This window comes from Pristis pectinata, chromosome 11 (genome assembly GCF_009764475.1).
Source record: "Pristis pectinata isolate sPriPec2 chromosome 11, sPriPec2.1.pri, whole genome shotgun sequence".
Taxonomy (NCBI): Eukaryota; Metazoa; Chordata; class Chondrichthyes; order Rhinopristiformes; family Pristidae; genus Pristis; species Pristis pectinata.
This window is the reverse complement of record NC_067415.1, coordinates 66,303,107-66,325,962: the sequence shown is the minus strand read 5'-3', so window position 1 is coordinate 66,325,962 and position 22,856 is coordinate 66,303,107.

Here is a 22,856-nt window from a genome sequence, read left to right as displayed (position 1 = left end):
ACTTTCTCTCACTTTTTTTCAGGTAGCATCAACTTCCTGTTCTCCATGATCACCCGGGGTAGTGCTGTCACCATTGACTGCCTCTCTCGAAGCCTTCATGACCTCTGGATTTCTTGGCATCTTCAAACTCACCTGATCAATGATCTGTGCGAATGGGACCTTTACTCTTCTTCTTCTTCTTCTTCTTCTTCTTCTTCTTCTTCTTCTTCTTCTTCTTCTTCTCCGAAGTCAAAATGTTTTCTGAACTGTCAATGTAGAAGAGATCTGTCGATCATATCCACATTTCTACAATTGAGCAAAACAGAGGTTACAGTCCCTTGCACTTCTTTTTTGATAAAGCTTTATTTTGGAACTCACTGTGGCAAAACAGTAAACCGTGTCATATATTTTGAATGAGGCAATGGTGAGTAGCTCTATGCAGAGAGGTGTAAAATATCATCTGGATTTATTATGGGGTTCGAGTATATCAAAGTATTTATTACTCTGAAGAGAATTTTTGTAAGTTTCTGAAACAACTTTTTCTCCTCAAGGCAACACCATGATCGATAATTCTGCACTATTTCCCCTGAAGGCCTCATTAGTTTCTTATAGATTTGGATTCTCAGTCCCATTGTTACATGAACACCTAATGTTAGGTTTGGGTTATTTCATACAAGCTTGTAATTTGGTGTTTTAGTAATTGGCATACCTTGTCCTTTTGAGTTAAGTATTTGACTTTGATCTGAAAGGACTAAATTTCTGTATTTAACATACAAAATATTGATCTTAATTTTATCTGTTGAAAGGACAACAGAAAACAGAGATCAGGTTTTAATGATTCTTTCATTTTCACGGTGATGGTGTCTGCTGCCAGTTTCCCTGCCACTCTCCATGTGTGGTGGAAAGAGTGAAATTTGTTTCTGATGACATCTGATGAATAAATTTCAGATCATAAGGGAGGAATTGCTCCACTACAAGGAACATGGAAAATTATAACACCAGAAGGTTGTCGGGTATAATGCAGAAACAGTACTCATTCTTCGTTGTTGCAGGATTCATTTCATATCGATCAGCACTGCTGAAGGGCTAGCTAAAAGATAAGATAAGACAAGATATTTTTTATTAGTCACATGTACATCAAATACAGTGAAATGCATCTTTTGCGTAGAGTGTTCTGGGGGCAGCCCGCAAGTGTTGCCACACTTCCGGCGTCAAAGTAGCATGCCCACAACTTCCTAACCTGTACGTCTTTGGAATGTGGGAGGAAACCGGAGCACCTGGAGGAAATCCACGCAGACACGGGGACAATGTACAAACTCCTTACAGACAGCGGCAGGGATTGAACCTAAGTTGCTGGCGCTGTAATAGCATTACGCTAACCACTGCACTAGCGTGCAGCAGCTCAAAATTAAAGTCCACAAGCATCATCTTGGAGAAACCAGGCATGAACACTAAATGTTATTTTTCAAATGCTACCATAAATAGGAAGAACAAAAAGCAATCAGTAAAGTATGAGCATCATTGACAAGGCCAACGTTGGTTTTCCTCCTTCGCTGTTTTCTGCAAGGTGTAACAGGACATTTATCTTGCATTGGGATTGTCTGTGAGTTAAAGATGCACATACAATGCTGCTTAGAAAAGAGCTTCAGAACATTGTCCATCAGTGTTGATGAAATGAAATAACTTATATTGAAGTTCAGAGGCATTGTGACTTGAATTGTAATTCCCAATCATCTGTTCTTGGCAGTGGTGGATTGGATGATGAGATATTGCCCAACATAATTTGTATAAGAACATAAGATGTAGGAGAAAGAGTGGATGGAATGACCCCTCAACCTGCTCCTCCATTTAATAAGATCAATGCTGATGGGACCTCGGCCATAATTCTTCTTTCTACCTGTTTCCCATTACCTTCAATTCTTTTGCAATCCAAAATGAGTCTGTCTTGAATATATTCTGTGATTCACCCACCAAAGGTTTGTGATCTTCCAAAAGGAGAAAGCCCTCCACGTCTGTATTCAGTCGACGGACTATAAGAAAAATATGAGATTAATCATTCTAGTCATGGTAGTTGGAGGTAAAGAGAGTGATTGTTTAAGATCAAATATTGACCAAAAATGGGCCCGGGTGTTTTTTATGGGATTGACCTTCTTCAATGCAATTGCAGGTGTCTCATCCAAGAGAACACAACATATTCCATCAAACATCAAACTTAAGCTTCTGGGGAGCTAGGAGAGAACCCAGCTCCAAATACTTGGGACTTGGAGAGGACCCACACACTGCAGAATCCTTTCCTCTGATACACTCTTATAGCCATGGCATTAATATTACATTCCCACTTCAGTTTATGGTCAGTGTTCGTTCAACTGCCCTGACATCACCATGAGAAGATCCATTTTTGAATTACCCAAACAGGCTTTTGCCTCCCTATGTTTGTTACCCCCTCGAGCATAAAATCCTCCAATATCTCTCCAATTGTGGAACCTATTTTTTTTCCCCATACGGGATATTTTAGCCATCTACGTCGTAATCTATGGAATTCCCTCTCAGAACTACTCAGCCCCTCGATCTCATTCCTCCTGTTTAGACATCAATTAAATCCCAGTATTTGTGACCAAGCTTTTGGCTGCCTGTACTAAGATCTATTTATTTAGCTTAGCTTAAATTTCTGAATAAATCCACTCATGAAAGATAATTTACCTTGTTGAAGTGTAATTTAAAATTTATTGCTATAATTGCCATTATGGATCATAATGTACAGCTGAAGTATGGAAGCAGCATTAACTTATATAATTATGCTGCCATTATCTGTAAATCCTTGAACACAATGCTTTCGTTGGATTGGATTTTGGATTTTGCATATCAGCAAAATCAATAATATCCTGTTCAGTTCCTGCCAAAATATTTTATCTGCGCACTTGATTCACCTCAGGTGAATTTCATTTGAATTTAATAGTTCACAAAGAAAGTCAAATGTTCAAGCCTGAAATGACTCTGAAATATTAGATCCAACGCAACCACAAAAATATCTTGTCTCCACTCTCAATTGACCCATCCACTACCAATGAAACTCTCTTCATCCTTTGCACAACCCGACCCAAACTTGTTGATCTTGATCTACGAGGTGGCAGAAAGCATGCAGGTGAGGCTGATTATAAGTGACAATCCCAAAATGGCTGGAGATGTGGAGGTCATACAATCTTAATAACAGGGTCTCATTCAGATAATTTTCTGTGGGTATCCAGCTGACATCCAACCGGAATGACCACCAAGTTGTTCGGCAGAGCAGGGAGCTGGCAGCAGAAGGCTGAAGCCATGTAAATGATTCCCAGCTGTCAGTGAGGGGGAGAAGGCAACCAGGAAGGATTGGGAGAGATCAGGGGTACAGCAGCTCAGCCTAAGGGATGCCCAAACATTTTAGTTTTGGGAAGTTTGGTGGAATAATGTTGCTGCTCCTGCATCAAAAAGAAACCAAAAGAAACATTTTTTTAAACTTATCTTCTGCACCTCTCCTGATCCAGTGCAGCTCCTTGTATGCACAAGATGGGTATCTTTCCCTGCCCACCTTCATTTCAAACATTTGAACTCTCACCAGCTGTACAGAAGTCCTGGCTAAGGCTTTTAAGTATATGACATAAAAATGGCATTCTGTGGTGGAAAACCTTATTTGAATGAGAGGTTATAGTGGTCTTCATGTAAGAGCTGACACTAAGATATCCCTCCCTTTCTTTCTAACCTGAACTAAGCCAAGATCTTCCCAGTGCTCCATTTGATGAGGATCCCAATGACACATAAGTTCCAGTGACTGACCAGGTTACCTCTTTCCTGTATGGTATTGCATCAGCTGTTTGACACAGTTTTTAATATTAAGGAATCATAACCTTGAATTGCATTTCAGGTGACTAAACACAATTTCAGTCATTACAAAGGATTATGTTACTTACGGAAGTATCATAACCCTTTGTAACGATGGAAATTGCAAAGTTCAATGGAATTACAAATTCACAATAGGAAACCTTTTAGCTGGGGAAAATAAAACACATAATCTTCACAGCACATTCTCTATGTTGTTGAACTAAGCTAACCCCACATTGACATGAAATGACATGTATAAATAGACAACTTATGCATGTTAGTATCTGTAAAAGCTCCTTTGGATATAAGAAGCTGATTTGTGAATGTTTTAGCTTTGTGAACATTCAAAAACCACAGGAGATCTGATACCCGTCTCTTTCTCTTTCTGTCACTGTCACAAAGCTTCACAGCTTGCATATTCACAGAGCTTATGTTCTCCCAAGCATACTGGGATACTGCACTTCCAGTCAGTTTCAAGACTTATGGAGCAAATCCCTCACACTGTACAGCTGCCTCTACAGCCATCCGAACAGTATTTCAGTCCTGTTAATATAGATACAGTGAGCCATTCTTCCCCAGGTAGTGTTGCACATGTCGGGCCTAACAGCGAAGCTGGCACTGCATTCCCATTCAGACTTCAGGTAATGTCAATGTCAAACTCAACCTATATGTTTAAATAAGACCCAACTTCTTTCCAGCAGATACAATGGTTGTCTGCTCAAAAGACCATTGGGATACAACAGGGTCAGAGTGAGTAAGCAATTCACATTATTTAACAGCCTCACCCCTCCCAACTCTCAGTCACTTTTCATAACAACAAGAACTTTCTGTTTACTCGTCATCATATCCCCAATCTGCAATTCAATTAATTCAAAATCTGAACCTGCATTGTCATTTTCCCACAATCATTCCCATGATGTGCAGTGTAGTCTGTGGTCTGACACTTCCAAGACACAGGGTTGATGCTAACATCTGTGCTGTTTGTGTTGAGTTTACGCCATCTCCCTGTGACAGTGCAGGTTTCCTCTGGATGCTCTGCTTTTCCTCCCACATCTGAAAGACATAGTTGATTTGCCACTCTGAATTGCCCCCTAGTGTGGGGTAGTGGCAGAAAACTCAAAAAAAGGGAAGTTGGTAGGAACGTGACACAGAATAATTTGTAGAGCTATAGGGAAATAAGACAAGATGGAATTGCCTCGCTTGGAGCTGGAAGACTCAAAGTACCAAACGGTGTCCTCCAATGTTGAAACAAGTATGTGAGATGCGTTCCTATAACACCAGTAACATTCAAAGTCCTCATGCAATGAAAAACTGGATATCTCCAATATTGTTAAAGAAGTGTTGAAAGCTGCAACATGATCTCTTTACTTTTGTACTCTATGCCCCGAGCAATGAAGGTAAGCATGACACATGCTTTCTTTACCACCCTATCTATTTGCATGGTCACTTACAGGGAGCTATTGACTTGGAGTCCAAGATCCCTCTGTACATCAATGCTGTTTAGGGTCCTGCCATTAACTGTATACTTTTACCTTATATTTGAAGTCCCAAAGTGCAACACCTCACACTTGTCCAGATTAAACTCCATCTGCCATTCTTTCACCCATACCTGTAACTGATTTATATCCTGCTGTATCCTTTGATAACCCTTTTCACTGTCCACCACTTCACCAAGCTTGTGTCATGTGCAAACTTACTAACGCACCCATCTAACATTTTCATCCAAATCATTAATGTACATCACAAACAACAGAGGTCCCAGCATTGATCCCTGCGGAACACCACTGGTCATGCTGAGCAGCCAGAATGGTACCCTTCCACCACTACCCCCTGTCTTCATTGGGTAAACTAATTCTGAATCCAAACTACCAAGTTACCATGGATCCCATGCATCTTAATCTCCTGGATCACCCTACCTTGAGGGACCTTGTCAACTGGAAACATCCACTGCCCTACCCTCATCAATCACCTTCGTCACCTCCTCAAGCAAACTCAATCAAGTTTTGAAGACTGAATTCCCCCTCACAAAGCCATACTGACTGTCCTTAATCAGGCCATGTTTTTCCAAATGCTCATAAATCCTGTCCCTTAGAATGCTCTCCAGCAATAGGGAAGCTACCACCGATGTGAGGCTCACCAGCCTATAATTTCCTGGATTATCCCTATTTCTCTTCTTGAATAAAGGAATAACATTGGCTACTCTCCAGGCCTCCAGGACATCGCCTATTGCTTGTGAAGATATGAAGATCTTCATCAAGGCCCCAGCAATCTCCTCTCTTGCCTCTTTCAATAACCTGGGATATATCCCGTCGGGCTCTGGGGACTTATCCAACTTAATATTCTTCAAGAGACCCAGTACCACCTCTTTCTTGATTTCAAAATGCCCTAGCTCATTAAGTTAATGTGGCATTTAAGAAACATGTTGTCATTCATTTTGTTTGAATGCTTTCTTAACAATATTGGAGATATCTTTATTTCAACATAGTGCAAAGGATTAATGTCCCAATTTCTTTTAAATGTAATGAAGAATTTTACTTCTTTCAAAGTATATTGTAGCTGGAGAGTTACTTTGAAGTTATAAAGCATTAAACCCAGTGTTTGGTTGAGGCCCAATGTGACTCAAGCCCAGCATTTGTGCTGGATAGTGGCTCTTTTCCTGCTTTGATACATATTAACTATCTGTAATGTGAAAGGTCATGGCTGTCATGTGACACCTTCGAGCACTGGTTGAAAGTGACACCACTGTCAATCAGGGTCTAGCTCCACCCAGCCATTAGCAGCACACTCCTGACCATTGGTCCCTGTGCACACCTCTCATACCAGGCCATGACTCATTGGACTTGTTGAATTACCTGAGCTAGCTCCGCTCAGCTCTCCAGCACTATAAAGGATGCCACATGTGTGTGGCCTTTTCTCTTTTTGATTGCTGCTGGGGTTGAAACCACGTCCAGGACACACTGGTAAGCGTGTGCACATCCTCAGGGGTTTAGGGGTGTTTTTAAGTAGATTCCCAGTAACGTAGAGCTGTTGCTTGTTCAGAGGCAGGTGGTTCAGGCACCATATTGCATTTTTCCCTGACCATTTGTAACTAGTTCACTCTGTGTGTGTGTGTGTGTGTGTGTGTGTGTGTGTGTGTGTGTGTGTGTGTGTGTGTGTGTGTGTGTGTGTTTGTGTGTGTCTACTTCACTCCGGTTGCAACTCCCCTCACGTTCCGCGACTACCCGAGTGCGTGTGTGTGAGTGTGCATCCATTCCTGTTCATTCTGTTCCCGTGTTTGCCTTTGTAAATAAATTCTTCTTCAAAATCCAAAAACTGTGTCCGGAGTCCTCTGCCTTTGAGACCCAGAAGAACCTTTTCCCACAACACTATCCCAAGCAAAAGCCTCATGGCCAATTCTCCAGTGAACGGGAAGTGTGGTAAAGCTAAGAATTTTTAATCCAATGTACATTAAATAAATAAGCCTGGATTGCAAGGACTGGTCTCATAGTTGCTGATACCACATTTCACTTGCATTGACAAAACTAAAAATCCATCACGGTTAATGAGATGTCTCACAGCCTATTTGAAGGCTGAATCCTCTGAACATCTACTAATAATTGGTGCATAAACGGAGGCTGTACCTTGATTGAATTTACTATTTCCATTATCTGATGAAGTAGCTGAAGCTTTGCTTGATTCTTTGCCCCAATCAACAAGTCATCACAAGGTGAATATGGATGTTGTCATTCAATACGACTGTTTCAAGCAGTCAATCTCAGAAAGTCTGTTTTGTAGCCATGATTAACAGCGTGAGTTTGAATTTGGAATCAGCTTTGATGTCATTGTACTCACCAATGGCTTCAAATTAAACTGTTCAAAAAGACCTAGCAATAAATGTGGCATGGAATTCATTTTGATGCCATGTTCTGGTTTCCATAACTTTGATTTTATTAAGCAACCTAATAGGCCAGTGACAAGCAGCAAACCAATAAGTAACAAGCAGATTTATCAAATACTTTCTATTGAGATATACTCATCAGACAAAATAGTAGGATGAAATATTATAAACTCACATTATCCAAAAAGTTAAAATAAAATTTAGAACATAGAGCATAGAACACTATCACACAACACAGGCCCTTAGGCTCACAATGTTGTGCCGGCATTTCATCCTGCTCTAAGATCTCTCTAACCCTTCCCTCCCACATAGCCCTCTATTTTTCCATCATTCATGTGTCTAAGCGTCTCTTAAATGTCCCTAATGTCCCCATCAACCTCTGCAGGCTGTGCATTCCATACACACATCACTCTCTGTGTAAAAAACTTAACCCTGACATCTCACTTATACCTTCCTCCAATCATCTAAAAATTATGTCCCCTCGTGTTAGCCATTGTCACACTGGGAAAAAAACTGTCTGTCCACTCAATCTATGCCTCTTATCATCTTGTAAACCGCTATCAAGTCACCTCTCATCCTCCTTCTCTCCAAAGAGAAAAACCCTAGCTCACTCAACCTATCCTCATAAGACATGCTCTCCAATCCAGACAACATCCTGGTAAATCTCCTCTGCACCCTCTCTAAAGCTTCCACATCTTTCTTTTAATAAGATGACCAGAATTAAACACAATACTCCCAAGTGTGGTCTGACCAGAGTTCTATCAAGCTGCAGCACCCCAACTAATGAAGGCCAACACTCCATACGCCTTCTTAACAACCCTATCGACCTGCGTGGCAACCTTGAGGGATCTATGGACATGGACCCCAAGATTCCTCTGTTCCCTCACACTGCTAAGAGTCCTGCCATTAACCTTGCATTTTGCCCTTGAATTCCATCTCCCAAAGTGTATCGCTTCACACTTATTCGGGTTGAACTCCAGCTACCACTTCTCAGCTCAGCTCTGCATTCTATCAATATCCTGTTGTAATCTACAGCAACCTTCTACACTACCCACAACACCACCAGCCATTGTATCATCAACAAACGTACTAACCCACCCTTCCACATCCTCATCCAAGTCATTTATGAAAATCACAAAGAACAGGGATCCCAGAGCAGATCCCTGTGGAACACCACTGGTCACTGATCTCCAGGCAGAATATGCTCCATCTACCACCAGCCTTTGTCTTCCATGGGCGAGCTAATTCTGAATCCACACAGTCAAGTTTCCTTGGATCCCATGTCTCCTGACTTTCTGAATAAACCTTCCATAAGGAACCTTATCAAAAGCCTTACTAAAATCCATGTACACCACATCTACTGCTCTACCTTCATCAATGTGCTTTGTCATATCCTCAAAGAATTCAATCAGTCTCGTAAGGCATGACCTGCCCCTCATAAAGCCATGCTGACTGTCCCTAATCAGCCTATGCTTCTCCAAATGCCCATAAATCCTTTCTCTATGAATCTTCTCCAGTAATTTGCCCACCACTGAAGTAAGACTCACTGGTCTGTAATTCCCAGGGTTATCCCTACTCCTTTTCTTAAACAAAGGAACAACATTTGCCACCCTCCAATCATCTGGCACTACTCCTGTGGCCAGTGAGGATGCAAAGATTGTCACCAAAGGTGCAGCAATCTCTTCTGTCACTTCCTGTAATAACCTTGGATATATCCCGTCCGGCCCAGTGACTTATCTATTGTAATGTTTTTCAAAAGTTCCAGCACATCCTCCTTCGTCACTTTGACATGCCCTAGCTTATCAACCTGTCGTACGTCATCCTCACAAATGTCAAGGTCTCTATCACTGGTGAATACTGAAGCAAAGTATTCATTAAAGACCTCCCCTACCTCTTCCAACTCCAGGCACGTTTCCTCTTTTATCCCTGATCGGTCCTACCCTCACTCTAGTCATCCTCCTATTCTTCACATACATGTAGAATGTTTTGGGGTTTTCCTTAATCCTACTCACCAAGGCCTTCTCATGCCCCCTTCGAGCTCTCCTAAGTCTATTCTTAAGCTCCCTCCTGGCTACCTTGTAACACTCCAGAGCCCTGTGTGATCCATGCTTTCTAACATTCAGGTAAGCTTCTTTCTTCCTCTTGACAAGATATTCTACATCTCTACCATCCTTACCCCACCTCAATGGGACAAACCTATCCAGAGCCCCATGCAAGTATTCCTTAAACAAACTCCACATTTCTGCTGTGCACTTCCCGAAGAACACCTGTTCCCAATTTACGCTCCCAAGTTCCTGCATAACAGCATCATAATTCCCCCTCTCCCAGTTAAATACTTTGCCATATTGTCTGCTCCTATCCCTTTATATGGAGAAATTTGACATATATGTAAAATGTTATGTGTAAAGTGACTGTCAAGCTCAGGTGGTTCAACTGTAATTCTGATTTAGTTTAGTGTTAAAATCTAGTTATACATTTTAAAATGTTTAATTTTTTGAAGGTTTTTACTGTGATGGTGAATTGATGAAAATTGAAGTTCATGTTAATTCGATGATTTCAAAATTCCTATCTGTAAGAACCACCAGCGCGCCTTCTGGACGAGAAAGATATCTTAAAAAAACAGCCCAGGAGCAATTAATGTCTATTTTTTAGGTACTATGCATGCGAAAAATTGATTTTACTCAGAGTAGATGGCAATATCTATCATTTTTAGGGAAAAAACCCATAAGCCCATAAAATATAGGAGCAGATTTGGACCATTCAACCCATTGAGTCTGTTCTGCCATTCAATCATGGCTGATTTTTTCAACCCCATTGTCCCATTTTCTCCCCATAACCCTTAACACCCTTACCAATCAAGAACCTATCAATCTCTGCCTTAACTGCACCCATTGGGAAATTTAACTGGGCGACTCCAGGCACAATCCATTTCGGCATTTCTGAGATTATTTCATATCATTGGCACCTTTGACCTCCTTCCAACTGAATTTAGAACTACAACCTCAGAGGAAAAATATCTCTCTGTAAGTAATTAGTTAATTATATAATCTTATATTTAGGAAACTATATAAACTGTTAAATTAATTTAATGGACACACATAGCTGTTGGTATGGGTAAAGGAAAAGCAGCGTAACATAAAAAGTCAAAGTCAAAATCAAGTATATTGTCACCTGCACAAGTACATGTATGCACAGTGCAATGAAAAATTTACTGGCATCAGATGCACAACATTCACAAGAAGAAACATAAATTAAACATAAATTATACAAGAAGGAACAAAAAAACAAAGTCCATTGTAGCGCAAAGTGTTCAAAGTGGTCATAGTGTTGCTATACTAAGGTAGTGATCAGGGTTGTGCCGGTTGGGTTCAAGAACAGAATAGCTGAAGGAAGATCACTGCTTTTGAATGTGGTGGTGTGGGACTTCAGGCTTCTGTACCTCCTGCTCAATGGTAGCTGTGAGAAGATGACGTGGCCCAGATGGTGGGGATATTTGATGATAGATGTTAGCTTCTTAAGTGCCTCATGTGGACACTTCTGATGGAGGGGGGTGGAGGGGATGTACCCATGATGTAGTCTGCAGCTTCTTTCATTCTTGTGCATTAAAGATGCTGTACCTGATCATGATGCAACCAGTCAGGGTACTCGCAACAGTACATCTGTAGAAGTTTGTTCGAGTGTTCAGTGACATACTGAACTTCCTTAACGTTCTAAGAAAGTAAAGACACTGGTGCATCTGTCTTGTGATTGCATCTATGTGCTGGGCCTAGGACAGGTCATGCAATATGTTAATGCCCAGGAATTTAAAGCTGCTGACCCTCTCTACCAATGATCCACCAATGTAGACTGGTGCATGTTTGCCCTCCTTCCCCTTCCTGAAGTTCTACTAAAGTTTTACTGAAGTTCAGCGAGAAGTTGTTGTTGTGGCACCAGGTGTTCTATTTCGCTCCAATATGCTGACTCATTACCACCTGTGATTCGTCGAACAACAGTGTTGTCATCAGCAAATTTGTATGTGGCATTGGAGCTGTGCTTAGCCACACAGTCATGTGTGTATAGGGAGTAGAGCAGAGAGTAGAGCAGGGGACTAAGCACACAGCCTTGAGGTGCACCTGTGTTGATGGTCAATAAGGAGGAGATCTTTTTACCAATCCTCACTGACTGAGGTTTGCCGACGAGGAAGTAAAGGATCCAGTTGCAGAGGAAAATAAAGAGTCTCAGGTCTTGGAGCGGTGAGTATTTTTTAATGCTATATGCACCATGTTGTTTGCCTTTTGATTTACTTTTGTACCAGCCACTGTTGTTGTTCTATGTGAATACTTTCAATGAAGAATTTTTATTCATAGTCTTCACCGTGTTACTTGCCTTATCATACAAATATACTTAACAGCCTCAAGTACGATAAGTAAAATCCATTGATCCATGGAAGTCCATTATATAGAAAATATATATCCCTGCATTAACTGCAGCTCTCTGCTCTAGGGTATTCTTGAGTAGAGAACCTATAAGAAATTCCAAATGCAGCAAAGGGCTGGAAACTGGGCTACACAGAATGGATCAACTCTTACCACCTTCAACAATCCAAACGCTAAGAAATTCAGTGCCAGCAGGACTTTCACTGCCACAGGCACAGTGGTCCAGCCCCAGATTCCAGATGGAGGTCTGGCTGCAACAAACAGCAAATCTTATTGATCACATTCTTTAAAATTCTTAGTTCTGAATATGTTGCTCATCTGACAGATGGAAAAAGGAGAATTGCTCCTCAAAATCTCAGAGAATTAGACCTCTTGGTCAAACCCCTTTCAGGCCTTCTTCATTCAGTCTTGTTTGACAAGAGGACCTTGACTTCAAATCCTCTCATCATTGTTCCGAGTCATACTGGAGGCACAGTGAAACCACGGGAACGGCTCCTACATTTTTACATGAAAAACAACCCAGACCACTGCCTTCAACTATATTAAGAGCACAATTCTTAAGAGCTTAGCTGAAACTGTGAGATCTCCTCCAACTCAACTCACAACAAATCTGCAAGAATCTCTTGAAATAGCCAAGGTGGGAGTATTCTTACTGTTAAACAGGACAAATTATGTGGGCATTATTCTCCCAGTGCACTAAATTCATGTGCACAATTCAGTTTTCTAGGCAAATCAATATGGGATGGGAAGTAATGTCATCAACTGTGATCTCCAGCATGCAAGCATAACCTGTATTGAACCATGTTAATTTAACATGTAGCAGTAGGAGCTCTACAAAGCTACTGTTTGATTCATGATCAAAATTCTGACCAAAATGTGAACCAATAGCATATAACAGTGGTATGTCATTTCAGATGTCATTTTCACAGTGTAATCACAATGAATGTTGAAAACAGCAAGATCTTGTCCAGTAAATCTTGAGGGAAATTGAATTATAATGGCTTCCAATCATGCTACTAAGGATTTTACCAGTAGTGAAGCAAGGAATGTGGGTAAATCAATAATATTGATGTTGCAGTGTGTTTGATATTTGGAATAGAGACGACATCTTCCATTTTCAGGAATAGTCTATTAAAATCAGTAATATTGGTGGTGGATTTTAAAAGAGCATTTCAGTCAAAGAAGTCCAGTTTTCTCAGAGAGAATTTGTGTGTCCATTAAAACTTGGATAATCCACTATATATTTGTTTGGAAATCCTGATGGTTTGGCATCTGGTTTACCAGATGATGATCCCTGCACTCCCTCTAACACACCCCGGCCCTGGTTTCCAAGCTCTCTCTGGGGTCCCAGTGTAAACTTACTGGGGCAGCCATTTCCATGGTCACTTTAAATTCACCAGCCATGTTCTCTGCTCTCCCCTGAACCTCCCCTGAAACCTTCCTGGAAAACCTATTATTTTACTGTGCTATGTAACATGTAAAAAAGTGCTGTGGGATATTAATTGGAACAGCAACCAACAACTCTGAAAATCAGCCAGCCTGGTACCACCAAAGTACCACGTTATCAATTAACAGTTTTACTGCAATGATTGTTTTCCTCAGATGCTGTCTGACCTGCTGAGCGTTTCCAGCAGTTGCTGCTTTTATTTGAAACATTCATAGCAAACTGACAATTATCAGTTGTCAATCAACAGCACCAAGAAACAGATTACAGGCCCTCCCCAGGTTACAAACGCCTGATTTATTTGTACCCCATACATATAGATGAGTATTTGGGAGACCGATGGGATGGATGGCATTGGATTTGTCAGCTGCTGCAGGGCTGCAGGTATCCCCTGCCTGCTGGGAATGGGGCATTTCCAGGTGCCTTCTCTCCCCAGCTTCCCCACTCGATCAGCAACCATTGGGAGCTGAGACAAGCCAAGAACAACTAGAAGCGCTGAGAGACTCTCTCACTCCCTGAGTCAGTGAGGCTGGCTGGTGGCCACTCTTCCCATGCCTGCTTATTCTCCCATCACAGCTGTGTCTATGATGCTCTCCCACACTGTTGCTGTTCATTTCTGACTTACCAGCAGTTCATTTTATAGACAGTTCTCAGTAACCTGGGGACTGCCTGTAGCTGCTCTCCCCTCATTCCTGTTTTGGAGTCCTTGCTGTAAGAAAATGAAAATTTGATTCTCTATAAAACAACAGAGATAATAATCCATAAATAATTAAATAGCTCTAAAAGGCTTTGGAATGTAGCAAATATAGCAAGAAAATTAAATATAATATATAAAGCGAGTTTTTGTTTTCCAAAAAGTCAAAATTTCTCCAATCGAATGAAAGGGGTTAGAGGATGTAGAAAATGCATCCAATTTCCCATAAAAATAGTGATTTAAAATAGGCTATTCTTAAAATAAAATGTGTTGAAAAATATATTTTCAAAATGCATATTATACAGTATATAGAATTAACCATCATTTTTAGGAAATGCTCATTCCATTGTGTAGTATCATGCACAACCTTTTGTGAAATCCTTTCATATTACTCAATATAAAATTGAATAAATGCTGACAAGTTGGTGATAAATAAACCAATAATTGAGAAATGTCTTCATTGTTGAAACAAAATGCCCAACGGTGGCCTGTACCTGGATTCAAGACTCAATGTCTCAATAAACCTGGAAGGTTAAGAGATAATCAGGATTCACTGATTAAGTTACAACATTCTAGAGCATTTCCAGGCACATCTGATTTCATTCTTACAAGTAAAAGACAGATTATGTGCCTCAGCAAGGTCTAGGAGTTCTTCATCTTCTGAATTTGCTGAACTTTACACTTAGATTTAATAGAACAATCTGTCCAACCAAGCAGTCAAAATGAGTTCTCCAAGCTATGGCAACATTTTAACATTCATTTGCTAAGTCCAGTCTTTGCTTTAATATTCTGAAATAATGTTAACAGTGCATATTTTAATTACTATGAAAACTGTTGTAAAATGTCATTGGTATAATTCTTAATAACTTGGCAAGTAAATTAACATGCTGAAAAATATTCCATGGAAGTTTTATAATCCCATTTCTTTGTGTAAAACAAATATTATTTTATTTATCCAGTTGGCACATAAAATCTTACTACTGAGGTAAATGTCCCCGTATTTCTGCCTGTTATATAAATGCTGCCTTGGTGGAATTGCAGAATCAGCAAACAAGACTGGGGAATTTTAAATGTGTTACTACCTGAAGTACTTAAAATCTGTGATCTGTTGCGAGGTTTCAAGGTTTAATTTACCTTCATCAAACTTGAGCACAAAACCGGCCTCATTCCTTTGTCAAAATTGTGAGTTTCTGTGGTTCAGAAGTTCCAATAATTTGCCTTGAAATAGCACTGTTATTGAAGTAAAACACCCTAAGATCATTCACAGGAGCATTATCAATGCAAAGTGATTCTTGGCCTTTGAGGTGCTTGGACTGAAACTTGTTCGAAGATATATTTAAACGGCATCACAAAACAAAAGAGAAGCATAAAGGTGGAAACGTTTGCGAGGAAATCCCAGAATTCAGGGCTCCAGCACGTGAAGGCACAGCTACCATGGTTCAGGGAAGTCCTTCAAGCTGTCTTACTTTCCTAGGATGCAAAAGCAACATTACCTTTGTTTTTCATATCAAACCTAGTTACTAGTAACTGGTTAGTGTATCCCAATGGAACTATTGAATGGATCAATGTCATTTTTTAAATTTACTTTCAGTAATTTTATGTCAGGTTACTTACAGGTGGAGTATTGGCCACACTTAATAAAAATTCTTCTCAACATCTCCTCCTCACTGACAATCAACACAGACGCACCTCAAGGATGCGTGCTTAGCCCACTGCTCTACTGTTTCTATACTCGTGATTGTGTGGCTAAGCACAGCTCAAATACCATCTATAAATTCACCGATGACACCACTGTTATTGGTAGAATTTCAGATGGTGACGAGGAGGTGTACAGGAATAAGACTGATTGGCTGCTTGAGTGGTGTCGCAACAATAACCTTGCACTTGACATCAACAAGTCCAAGAAATTGATTGTGGACTTCAGGAAGGGGAAGTTGGGAGAACACACACCAGTCTTCATTGAGGGATCAGTGCTAGAAAGGGTGAGCAAGTTCAAGTTCCTGGGTGTCAACATCTCGGAGGAGCTGTCCTGGTCCAACATGTTGATGCAATCACAAAGAAGGCACGCCAGTGGCTCTACTTTGTTCGGAGTTTGAGAAGACTCGGTATGTCATCAAAGACTTACAAATTTCTATAGATGTACAGTGGAAAGCATTTTGACTGGTGCATCACAACCTGGTATGGAGGCTCTAATGCACAGGATCACAAAAGGCTACAGAGGGTTGTAGACTCAGCCAGCTCCATCACAGGTACAACACTCCCCACCACCAAGGACATCTTCAAAAAGTGGTGCTCAAGAAGGTGGCATCCATCACTAAGGACCCTCACCATCGGGGACATACCCTCTTCTTGTTACTACCATCATGGAGGAGGTACAGGAGCCTGAAGACCCACACTCAACATTTCAGAAGTAGCTTCTTTCCCTCTGCCATCAGATTTCTGAACGCTCCATGAACCCACGAACACGATCTCATTATTCCCTTTTTTGGCACTTTTTTAAAATTTATGGTAATTTTATGTCTGCACTGTATTGCTGCTGCAAACCAACAAATTTCATGTCATGTGACAAAAAATGTGATAAAAAATCTGATTCTGAACTGAACTAATAAACCTGCACAGTTTCCCACTTCAAAATATGTCAAAATTGGAAAGGCAAAGAAACAATTGTCACTGAATAAAAGAATCTGAATAAAATAGATTATCTGATCATCATCACATTGCAGTTGCTGGGCACTTTCTGAGTGCAGATTTGTTCTTCCCCACATTGCTTTGGAATACTTTGAAAGGGACTTGAGAGACAACATAGAAATGTAAGTCATTCTTTTACTTATGTTCTATTATCCTGCCTGCTTACATTTGTTCATAGAAAATATTATCTTTATGATGAAGCAAATTAATTTTGGCAGGAACATTGAGGTCCAACACAATTTCAAGCATCTATTGGGAGCAGTTTCCTAATGTCATGGTAACCACTGCTTAGAACCACCAGGGGGCTGTTGTCAATCGGTTAAGTTTCTTACAGAGAGAAAGACATGGGTTGGGGAAGCATGTGTCCCTCCTTGGCTGGCACTCACAACTGAAGGTGGGCCACTATGTTAGCGTGGTATGGCCTCGGAGGAAACTTGGGAGTGTGAGGATATTGTTTTGGTTGCTACAGAGGATGTACTGTATATACTCGTTCAGGAGATCTTTGTAGCTGTGTGTTTGGAAGAGTGTGTGTTTGCGTGCATGTAAAAGAAAACTCTTGAATCAAGGTACAAGAGGGACAAACATGCAGGATCATTCAACATTCTATATAAAAGGAATATTGCGAATATCATGAGTTCAGTGACACAAAGGGAAGATCTCATGGATGTGGTCTTTTATTTCTCTCTATGTTTTTTATTTGTTCATGGAATTGATATGGAAATACTTGCCAGAGAGAACTCGGTGTCAGGCATAGCAAGCAATACATAGTGCACAAATAGCAGAGCTACAGAAAGAAAGAGACGACTGAGGAGAGTAGTTAGATAGTGTGCAAACAGAGCTGGATGAATGTAAGGGACAGTCAGTGAGAAAGAGATGGGTGAGAAGCAGATGGAAGGATCAGAACTGTATAAGGTGGAGTTAGTTAGGGATTGGGGCTGTCTAAGAGATAAATGGAATAGAGCCCAGCAGTTAGAGGCTCACTTGTTATCAGCCATGGCAATGGCCGAAGATGAAGGTAATGAGGTAGATTGGGAAGCACTGGACCAGGAGGTTGGCAAGTGGGAATGTCTTTGCCACTATAAAAGAGAGGGAGTACCCAGCGCCACCTAAAGGGATGCCACCTATTGAGACAAGTGGCTTCTCAGAACAGAGAGATGGGAATCATGGGAAGGTTGGCCAATCTGACCTAGTGGGAGATCCAAATCCACACAACTAACTGGACCAGACATTCAGTCTGAGCTTACAGGTCAGTGATACTATGGCAGGAATAGGTGTTATTGACCACACACACTGTCCATTGAGCAGTGATTGAACATTTAATATGTGTTGCTCTAGGGAAGGAGAAATAATAGTGAGGCAGACTGAATAGAGTCTTGGTTTCTTGCCCCTCCCTCATTTGGAGGGTTGCATTCCAAACTTCTTCCAAACTCAATATCTTCTGAAGTGATTAACAGTGGCCCTCCCACCTTGCCATCCAATTGGTCAAACCAAGAGAAGTTTCTGGAAGATCACAACAGGGGTATAACTAACCCCCATCAGCAAGCTAGCACAGTGATAACTCCACCTTGGTGGTCAGCAGTGAAGAACTTCGACAACAGCCAGCAAAGCCGGTGAGGACCAACTTCATGAGTTCAGCGATCCCTACTTTGAAGGCTCCAACCAAGAAAGCAGAGATGGCAACAGCACCAACTGAGGCAGGAGAACAAACCTTGTGAAGAGCAGAGAACATTGGACTCTGGGAGCCCAGCGAAGGTGCCTGTGACTGCCCCAAACATGATAGATAATGAGTGGGCCTCAGACCGATAGTTAGAGCCTAATTTACAGTGGCATGCAAAAGTTTGGGCATCCCTGGTCAAAATTTCTGTTACTGTGAATAGCTAAGCAAGTAAAAGGTGACCTGATTTCCAAAAGGCATAAAGTTAAAGATGACACATTTCTTTAATATTTTAAGCAAGATTATTTTTTTTATTTCCATCTTTTACAGTTTCAAAATAACAAAAAAGGAAAAGAGCCTGAAGCAAAAGTTTGGGCACCCTGCATGGTCAGTACTTAGTAACACCCCCTTTGGCAAGTATCACAGCTTGTAAACACTTTCTGCAGCTAGCTAAGAGTCCTTCAATTCTTGTTTGGGGGATTTTTGCCCATTCTTCCTTGCAAAAGGCTTCTAGTTCTGTGAGATTCTTGGGCTGTCTTGCATGCACTGCTCTTTTGAGGTCTATCCACAGATTTTCCATGAAGTTTAGGTCACGGGACTGTGAGGGCCATGGCAAAACCTTCAGCTTGTGCCTCTTGAGGTAGTCCATTGTGGATTTTGAGGTGTGCTTAGGATGATCATCCTGTTGTAGAAGCCATCTTCTTTTCATCTTCAGCTTTTTTACAGACGGTGTGATGTTTGCTTCCAGAATTTGCTGGTATTTAATTGAATTCATTCTTCCCTCTACCAGTGAAATGTTCCCAGTGCCACTGGCTGCAACACAAGCCCAAAGCATGATTGATCCACCCCCGTGCTTAACAGCTGAAAAGATGTTCTTTTCATGAAATTCTGCACCTTTTTTTCTCCAAACTTTCCTGCATCCTGACCACAAAATTCAGCATCAGAACTTTGCAAAGGAACATCTAAACAAGCCTGCTGCATTTTGGAAACAAGTCCTGTGGACTGATGAATTTAAAATAGAACTTTCTGGCCGCAATGAGCAAAGGTATGTTTGGAATATGTTTGGATCACAGTAACAAAAATTTTGACCAGGGGTGCCCAAACTTTTGCATGCCTGTGTGTGTGTGTGTGTGTGTGTGTGTGTGTGTGTGTGTGTGTGTGTGTGTGTGTGTGTGTGTGTGTGTGTGTATAAATAAAGCTCCATTTGCACTGAAATCCAACTTGCGTCCTTCTGTTTGCCTCGAAAGTATAAAACACCTTAAAGGGATATCGGTCAAAGTTCTCAGAAAGCGTAGGAGCAACGCCACCTATTGAGACCAAGCAATGGCAGGCTCAGAACCCTGATCACTCAGCCAACCAGTCACACTCGTGATCACCATGCATCCTATGCATAAACCCTTTTCCTTAGGGGAAAAGCAGAGTGTTCTGTCCGAGATATTCCCACTCAAAATTGCCTTGTTTTGACATGAATTAGAAGAGATGATTGAAATTCAGCAGATGCACCTCAAAGACCTGTTTGTTTTGTTTAAAGTGAAATGCCTAAATAATGTGGGAGAGCATGACCCAGGATGTACAGGATGGTAACACAGGAGACTAGTGAGAATGCCAGTAATGAGGAGAGGTCTACAATTTGATGGGGGAAGTGAGACAGTGACTGTGGAGAGATGAGAGGAACTGAGGAATGATAATGTCAGTAGTTCAGTCGGCCAATGATCCCACCATGGACTACGCAGAGCAGAAATATCGGCCCCATGAGGAAAATGCAGGGCAGGTTCAGGATGATCGAATCTTCCTGAAAATTCTCAGGGAAGGCCTGAACTCAGCCCACCAGGAAGTATTGGGCTTTGGATAACAGTCGGATTCTCCTATTCTATAAAAGTGTCTTTGGCTGGGGAGATAGACCAGAGAAGAAAGAAAAGAGGTTGCAAGGTGGCTATAGTGGAGGGAGCTGAGGTGAAAGTACAGAGAGGTTCTTTGTGTGCCATGGACCAGGGCACCTAATGAGGAACTGCCACACAAGACAGATGACATGATAGGTGACAGCTCTGGCCTGCTCAGCCATGGTAGGAGGCAGTGTGCAAACAAGGGAGGAAGATTCAACAAAACAGGTAGAAATCAGAGTGGATCCAAAATCTCCCACCCCATCAACACCCTCTCTGTCCATAATGACTGACAACCAGCTAGTAAAGCTAGTAAAGACAGCATTCAGGTGGAACAAATATTTGGCGACAGCCCTTATTCTCAGAACTGGTGACCTACAGATGCACACAAATGCATTATTAGGGGGGCAGTAAACTAACATGTTAGTGGATACAGGGGCATTAGTATCAATAACTGAACTACCCTTACCAAAGACTAAAAAGTCTGTCTACATAAACAGGCACAGGAAGAAAAACAATGAGGACAGGGAGAAGCAAGTCTCTGATACTCAAGAGAGGGGGAATGTATCTTCTGGTGTGTTTCTGAGTATGTGTAAATAATGAAGGTACCATCTTGAGGACAGATATACATGGTGAGGCAGGCACTGGAACAGCAGATATTGTCAGAGAGCATGTAAGTGAAAGGTATGGTAACCATTAATAAAAATAAGAATCAGCCTTCAAATTGCTTTAAAATGTAAGCTACAAGCAGTAATTGTTTTTGAAACAACTTGGACAGCTGCATAAACAAACACCGCTGTCTGTGAAGGGAGGTGGCCATCATCTCACAGTGGGAGGGCACATAAACTATATGACTTGGAAACTGACACGACAATATTTTGGGTGCTTCTGCATCCAAAGAACCATCGCTCACAATACTGTGGTAAAAGATAGATGTATTGGATGTCTGGGGTTTGTCCCCTTAAGCTTTTAGAATATCAAGGTGAGAAACCTTGTCCCAACAAGTGTTTGAATATTTAGAGTTGATCTTGCCAGTCAAGATATGTTCGCATTGGAATTCTATGAAACCATTTTCCATACCCAAATAGTGAATCAGAATCAGAATCAGATTTATTAACACTGACATATGTCATGAGATTTATTGTTTTGCAGCAACAGTACAGTGCAAGACATAAAGACATAAAAGTTACAAAAATAAAAAAATAGTGCAAAAGAGGAATAACGAGGACATGTTCATGGGTTCATGGACCGTTCAGAAAACTAATGGTGGAAGGAGGAAGCTATTCCTGAAACATTGAATGTGGGTCTTCAGGCTTCTGTACCTCCTTCCTGATGGTAATAACGTGAAGACGGCATGTCCCAGCTGGTGAGGGTCCTTAATGATGGATGTCACCTTCTTGAGGCACCGCCTCTTGAAGATGTCCTCGATGGCAGAGATGGTTGTGCCCGTGATGGAACTGGCCTAAATAACTATGCCATTGCAACTTTTGAAGTTGTGTTTAATCACCTGCTATTATCTTTGTACCTAAAGGGTATAAAAATTGGTATATGTTGGGTTTGGGGAGATTCTTCCACAAGATCTCCCTTGTGTGTTTGCCTGTGCTGAATAAAAATCTGTTACACCTGCAGTTCTAGACTGGATCTTTCAACCACAATGATTAATGCAACAAATTATCAGATGTCTTTATAAACCTGAGGACAGCCAGCAACATATCCCACAGAAAGCTGAAATGGCATCCACCCCAAGCTTAATCAAGGTAATTCAACAATAACCAGAAATAGCAATCTCATTAAAATCCTTTGAAATTCAACAAGCAAACCAGACGCAAATAGAGGCCCAGGGTGGTATTGTGTAAGGAATATTGATGTATTTTATTTAAGCATATCCTTTCAATTATATAAACAGCAACCACAGATTTCTTGTAGTAAAAAAGGACAAATGTTGATTCAGTGGAGACTGCCTTTTCTTAATGTGGAGAGAATCAAATGAAAGGGGATGTGTATCAGAACCTGTGCAAGGGTTGAGTAGGATGATCCACCTGAGTGCTTTGGCTGAGAAGGTTTCTGCTGAAGGACACCTCCAACTCTTGTTAGACACCCACCTGATCATCCTCAGACTATGTGGGTCCAAGTTCTTGTTAAAAAGCAGTGAGGGAAAAGGAGTGATCATCAGAACCTGTTGGTTATAAGCACAGTTTAAACTGTGCATCGACTTTGAGAAGCGAAAATTATTTTGAATAATTCTGTGTAATCAGACTGATCTTCTTTATCTCCCCCAACCTTCCCAGAGTCTCAACACACGACATTGTAACTTAACAATGCCGTAGTCATTGATTGCTTTGGAGAGGTTTCAAATGATGCTTCACATGC